Consider the following 7,291-nt stretch of genomic DNA (forward strand, 5'->3'; position numbering starts at 1 on the left):
CTTGCGATCATGCCCCAGGCCGGGTGTCGATGCTGCCCGCCACCCTCTCTCCCAAGCTTTTTCCTTTACTCCTCCTCCTCCTCCTCCCCTCCGTAACAATGAAGTTACGGTCTTAAATGTCTCTCGCACGGGAGACCATAGAGAATGGGGTGCGAAGAGCCCAAGCACCCCGTGTCTCGTTACGGCGAGAAAAGGCAAGGGACAATTTGAAAACCGGGCCGTTAAGCTTTACGGCGGTCCGAAAATGTTGGCGGCCCTTCGAAAAGGTCAAGATTTTTTTCAGGTAATGGCGACACTGCCTTTTTCCTCCCTCTCTCTCTCCCCGCCCTCTTCCATCGTTGAATTTCACCATCCTCACGGTCGCGCTTTTTTGCCAAAGTGACGAAAAGTGGCGCTCCCCCGAGTGTTCGTTAAAGGAACCGTTTGAAAAGGCAAATTTGCTCGAAATTCGAACGCTGGTGCATGCACACGTATACACGTATACATATACGATACGGGCCGATTCGACGAGGCGAGATATATTCAGAGCGGAAGATCGAATGCAAACAGCTGCGAGGGCTACTATCCCATCATATTTTTAGTAGAGGTTGTTCGAGATGAAAGAGGAACGACGAGAAGAAAAAAAAAAAAGAGAAACGAGAAGAAAAGAATCGAAGAACGAGAGCCTCCTCCCGTTACCCCCGTTCATTTTCGTCGAACAACCTACGATCTCGTTCGAGGCTTTTTCTCGCCACAATCCACCGTTTCTCGTAGGTGGACGATGTTACGTAGATTGGCTCGAGCTGAAGGATGCTTATGCCTATTTTTTCCCCCCACCAACGACGCGATCGAAACACGATCCGTCGCCGCTTAGACGTCCTGGCGCCATTCGCTCACGGCGCCGCACGCAACCCTTGAACGCTGTTAGCCGAGTCGTGCCACCTCTGACTTCTCTCCGATTCTGGCTCACCAACAACAACATCGACCCCTTCCGCGCGATCTTATCCGGCTTCTCGATACCGTTCAACGCTCGCTCATTCGGGGGAGGGGGATGGACCGAATACAAATAATCTTTTTCGCGTTACAAGATTAAAAAGAAAAAAAAAAAGACGTACGACGTTCACGACGACGATCGGATCGAGCATCTTTCCCTTCTTCTTCTTCTTCGAGAATTCGAAATTTAAAAAATAAAATTGATCGCGTTATTATCGGATAATCGCGATCGATAGTCGACGATGTTTGGACGCGCATGGGTGTCACAGCTCTTGACCGACGATATATCATTCTCGCTTCTGCGTGCAACGCTGGAAAACGTCAACTGTTTCTTTTTTTTTTTAAATAAAACCAACGCGATCGGGAAACCACCTCACGGCACGAACGACCGATGAAAATTTAAATCGCGTCGAATTATTCCAGCTCGTGCGAGTTCTCTCAGCTCGTTAATCGATAATGCGAGAGCGAGAATTTTCACGCGCGAAAATGATCGAAATTTCGAAATGGATGGGGATAAGGGCGTGCAAAGGTCGTAAGACGGGTCCGTCCAGACGTCGACCGTTTTCACTTAAACGTCGTAGCGGCACTAGGAGGGTGAAAGGTCGGTAGTTAAAACTTCGCCGCTGGTTTATGACTCGTGTAAAGTAGGGACGCTCGATGAATATGAATAAGCGAGGAGTCTAATTCGCAAAGTATACACCACCGCGTATCCCGGATATCTCTTTCAATCCTTCTCTGCTATCTCATCCAACCTGCTCTTGTTTACGACCGCAGACGGCTACTTTTCCAGATTGCTATTTGCCGATGCGTTAGCGCGCGATTTAACCAATGCTCTCTCTCTCTCACGGAATACTTTTCTTCTCTCGCTGAAAACGAGTACGTATATGTACGTATACGTGCGGGTGTACAGCGTGGCCTCGTATTTAGCATTCGAGAGACGCGGCGAGTCGAAAAATTGAATATCTCTTACACGGTCGGTGAACGAAGCGAACGGAGGATATCTCGGCGGGGCATCGAGAGCGGGTCTCGAGTTTCGAGAGTCGTGACGCGAGATTGGGACAAGGGGAATTCGGAATACGGCGAGAGGATCGGTGACAAAATGGGTTTCTTCGTGACAATGACGGGTGCTTCGTCACACGTTCGATTCGAGGGGTGAAAATAGGCGAGCGTCCCGTTCGCTGGCTCGTGGAAGGACACACCGTGACAGGGGAGAAAAAAGGGACGTGGTGTGTATCTCGGTGTGCGGAGTCTGTACACCGGCCGGTCTAAAAACGGCAACAAAACAGAAGTGAGCCGAGTCTGGCGCAAAGCCATACGTCGCTCCACCGTCTATCGATCTAAGCGTCTCTCTCTCTCTCTCTCTCTTTCCCTCTCTTCTGTCTAGAAGCGTGTTTCCGTGCGCGAGGTAATTCCGATCGACCGCCAGTTTTGACGTTCGATCAAGATCGGAGTGGCGAGTGACAGGCCTCTGTGCAATTTCGTCCGATGCAAGATTTTTCGCCACTTCTGACGTTTCCCGGGATAATAATAGCTTACCCCGTGTGATGATCGTGTTACCAGGTGGAAAATAATTTTGAGATTCGCCCGCTTCTATTTTCGTTGGATCGATAACGGATATATTTAAAGAAAATATTAAATTTCGTGGCAAGAATTTTTTTCAAGATGGAGATTTTCTTTTTTTTTTTTTTTTTTTCCATCGAGACGAATCCTCGAAGAGAAGGAGGATCCCCTTTTAAAGATTCCGCTCTATCGCTATTAAGACGAATTATACAAATTTATGCGAGAGCGTCCAAGTTAAGCGTAGCTGCATTTCAACGAAAGTCAGGAATCCAAGTTTGCCCGTCCTCGTGCATTCGTCGAGCGCGATGAAAGAAAAGAGAGAGAGAAAGAGAAAGAGAGAGAGGAAATGTTCCGGAAACGGTAGAGATAATCTAATTTGACCGCTACGTCTTTCTCTACGCCTGCTACGTTCGTCAACCGCCATCTTGAAACCGTTCCGAGTATCCGACGGATGCGAATCGATATTTCAAGGACGGACCGTCGTACGGTAAAATAATTAACCAGCGTAGTAGGATCAAAGAAGATCGTGGCCAAGGCCGGAAAGAGAGGAAAACATCGCGAGAACTTTTTTTTTTTTTATCTTTCTAGCCTAGATTAATCGAATAAAACTCTGTTGGAGCAGATAGAGGAGGCGAATAATTCGCAGTTATTCGAATGGAAAAGAAAAGTATCCGAGTTTCGACGTCTTCTTTTTATTTATTTACTCGATTCCGGAATCGGCCACTTAAACGAACGATACCAAAAGTTGAATTATTTCGTGCAATTATTTAGGATGGTCTGGAAAGTTGGAAAGGTGGTGGCATGGTTATCGGAGAGAACGGTTATATACCGGCGACGGGAGAGCGGAGAAGGTGTCGGTCTCGCGCGAGCGCGAATCGCGCATGTACACGGGCGCCACGAGAGCGAACCAGGAACGCGTAGACGAGAGAGAAGTAGAAATGCAGGGCGACGACTTGGAGTGTGCGCCGTGAGCGGAGCGAGGAGGGGGGAGTCTCGTCCTCGTTAGATTCGCATTTAGATTAAACTCGGTGCCGCGGTAATAACCTAAGTTTGGTCATCATTTTTTCCTCCCCGGTGCCGCGATCGCGGGGCAAAACTCCTCTCCGCCCCGTAATTCCGCGCGGCCCCGATTTCGAGCAACCGCAGCGTTGCCAGCTGCTGGATATTCGAAATTCGAAAGTATGTCCAAGATTCTGTTCGGGGAATCGGATACGAAATCCCACCCACCTATGAAATCTAGCGTAAACGTCAAATCGACCGATTTCGTCTCGATTTCGAGTGAGTTTCGAAAGTTAAAAAAAGAAAAAAGACGATCGAAGGGGAAGGGGAGACGTTTTCGTTAATTTGATAACGGAAACCGATAAATCTCGATCGCGATTTTAACGCGTTTTTTTAACGGGAGGAGGATACGTGCTCGCGCCGCGATCTCCAAGCTTTATCGCGTTTCGCGGTTATACAGTTTCGGATCCCGTCCACGGGGAATATCGTGTTGGCACATGTACTTAAGCGACGCGAGATCGAGCCATTTTTACGTACGAGCGGGAGAAGGATATATCTACCGTAGTACTTTCGATCGTCGTTTTTCATCCAAAACGCCCCCCCGCGCGCACATATATCAACTCGCCTTTAACCTTTTACGTACCGAAATCCGCCTGTTTTCTCTCGCTCTCCGGTATTAAACTTTCTCTGCGCGTGTGAATACGCGATACTTTTAGTTTTATTATCGGAGTAAATAAAAATGGCCTCTATCCATAGGGGAGTACTTCTCGTATTCTCTTCTCTATGATCGAAAGAACGAAAGAAAGGAAGAGGGAAAAGACTCGGTTCTCGTCCGGTTCCCCAACCTTTGTACGTACACCTTAAACCCTGGACGTCCATCGAGCAGCACGTACGCGTCGTACAGGTTAGACGCGTCTTTCGGGTTTACAGTACGCCCGTAAAACCGATATTGCGTCGGTTGAAATTTTTACCGATATCCGTGCGCGAGATGCCATCTCGGCTAATCCTCTTAACTATGGGGCGAGCCGAGTTTTCCCGCCACCTTTACGACACGTCGCTTTTTATCGATTCCCGTTCACCCCCTCTTCTCGGACACGGTTTACCATCACCCTCGAGAATTTCCCTGTACGATCAATTTCGCGAAATAATTTCTGTCGTTTCGAAAGTGCGCCACCTCGAACGACCGATAAACCCGGCAACAACTCATTTCGTACACGTACTAGGCGTTTGTTTATGGCCCGTCCCCACGGCACGCCCGATCCTATAGATTATGTAAAGAGAACGTAATAGACTCTGGGACCGGTGGATTATCGGGATTACAGGGGGAAACGCGGGTCGAGTACCGAGGCCGCGCTTCGACGAAGAAACTATCCCTGGATTACAACACGCGGCTTTCACCGAAACTACTTTGATTATCTCGCACACTTTAACGAATTACATAAGCGTTGCGATTATGTTCGGTCCTGTTGTTTGGACAAACGATACAATGGTAATTCGATTGTTCGCCAGCGAACACTTGGTCGAAGCGATTTCGATGCTTCGCCAAATTTGCAAAAACTTGCGACTATTCGGCCCTGTTGCTTGGACAAACGATACAATGATAATTCGATTGTTCGCCAGCGTGAAACGACTTCGATGCTTCGCCAAATTTCCAAAAACTTGCGACTACTCAGTTGGACAAACAATGGACGATTGAAGCGATTCGATGCTTCGCCAAATTTCCAAAAACTTGCAACTATTCCGTTGGACGATAACAATGGACGATACAATGATAATTCGATTGATCGCGAGTAGCGGTGCTCCAAATATGGAAAAATATTATCGATGATCCTCCCCTATATACGATAAACTTAAAATTCCATATATATAATGTAAAATTTCATTTTTACCATCGCGCTACCGTCTCTTAAACGTTTACCAAGGGTGATACGCGTAGCGATAAACCGCGCGGTTTATCGTGGCTCGAGGTCTCGAGGTAAGGGGAAAGTTTTAGCCGGAAGGGGAGGGAAAACTTCTCGATTAACGGGGGGATTCTCCTCGGAGGAGGAGAAGAGAAGAATCGAAAAATGCGCGGGGTTCCGTTTCTTCCCCCTCCTCCCCTCCGCTAACGGACGTTGGTTAAAAAAGTTTGCGCGAAGGTTTCTAAACCGGTTAAAAACGCGGCGTATCGGGGATAACGAGGCAAACTTCCCCCGATTTTCCGTATTGTCCGCACGAGGGCGACGCCTGAAAAGGCGTAGCCAGGGTGGTGGCTCGTATGAAATTTCAGTGGCGAGACAATAACAAGCTCGCGCGTGAAAAATATCCTCCCTCCGGATCTTCGCCGTGAATTTTGTCTGGCTTGGCGGGTTCATGAATTACGCGCGGATGGAAGAAGGTGGGCTGGTATACATGGTTCGCAACCCTTCCCTCGCTCGAGCGGAAGGAACCGGTTACAAGGAGATTTCCCGAGGCGGATACCATCGGCAATAATAAACCGTGTCTCTCAGCGATATTGGGGATACGCAGAGCGATAGCTCTTACGTTCGCTTACGAAGCAGAGGTTGGAAAAATATCGAGGAAAATATTATTTTTAAGAGGGAATATCTAGAGCGGAATTCATTCAGTTCGTGGCAACCCGATTCTTATTAATTTAGGATTGTTTTTCTAGAGAATATATATATATGTGTGTGTATATGTGTGTGTGTGTATGTTATAAGATTCGCATCCCGAAATTACAGAGTTATGGAGCAGTATTCTCGCTCGAATCGTGGAAAATTTACGCAAACATAAGGAAGGGGAAGGGTAACTTCTCCGCTTCGGCGCCTCTGATATTCCGTTTAATCTGGGGAGAATTGTCTGTTCTTCGTTGGGAGAAGCAGGCGTTACAGGTGAAACGAGGTGCAATATGGACGCCTGTATCGTTCGCTGTGGAAGGGGTTATAAAGAGATTTCCCTCCGGTGGAGAGAAATATTAGCGGCAATAACAGTATTTCTCGCGATATTAGCTGCTAGTCGTTTAATTCTTCTATACCCTTCTTCGTATACCCTTCCCGATACCTCTTCAACAACCGGCCGTTTCTCTTTCGCCGTCTCTTTTAATTGAACCGCCAATCCCCCCGCCTTTCGCCTCTCGACTGCCTTTCCTCGGGGTTCGAACAATTCTCAGAATCGTGGAGACGTATCGTTGGCTAGTCGCCAATCGCCAATAGAAGGTGCAGGCGAGATTTTAGCGGTTTTCACGGCTAGCCAACCATGCTCCGATATTCCTTTTCGAACGCCTTTCTTCTCAGAGATAAAAAAATCAATGGTGGCAACAAGGATTTTTATTCCCTTCCCCAAATTCGTTTCGCGTATTCTCTCTCGCGAGTGTGATAAAAACAAAAAGAAGAAACTTGGAAAGTCGAAAAGTTCAACGATTCGCATCGAAGAAACCACGAAACGAGGTGCCTTTTGCCACCTCGATGCCTCCTCAGAATTTCATAAAGTCGTCGTTCTATCGATACTCGAGAAAGAGAGAGATACCCAGACAAAGCATTCTGGCAAACTCCCCAAGCAACGGAGTTTCCGTAACTACGTCACGAAACCGGCGCGTCCTTTTATATCGCCCACCCGTTCCCTTATTGCGAGACACCTCTTCCCCTCCCTTCACCCCCCGTTTTCTCGCACCTTATAATTGACTTACGGAGACTACTATGTGTGTTTGGTCCGGTCCGGAAGGGGGTAAGGGGAAGGAGGAAGAAATTGCAGAGAAGATTTGCTGGCTGGTGGCCAGCCGCCA

General features: G+C 47.9%; 1 protein-coding gene across 9 annotated transcripts in view; it reads right to left on the reverse strand.

The window, feature by feature from the left end:
* Positions 1–7,291, reverse strand: part of LOC102676017 (protein Fe65 homolog) — a 122,391-nt gene that overhangs the window by 52,486 nt on the left and 62,614 nt on the right. The gene's annotated exons all lie outside the window — the stretch shown is intronic.

This window comes from Apis dorsata, unplaced genomic scaffold, assembly GCF_000469605.1.
Source record: "Apis dorsata unplaced genomic scaffold, Apis dorsata 1.3 scaffold_683, whole genome shotgun sequence".
NCBI classification, from domain to species: Eukaryota; Metazoa; Arthropoda; class Insecta; order Hymenoptera; family Apidae; genus Apis; species Apis dorsata.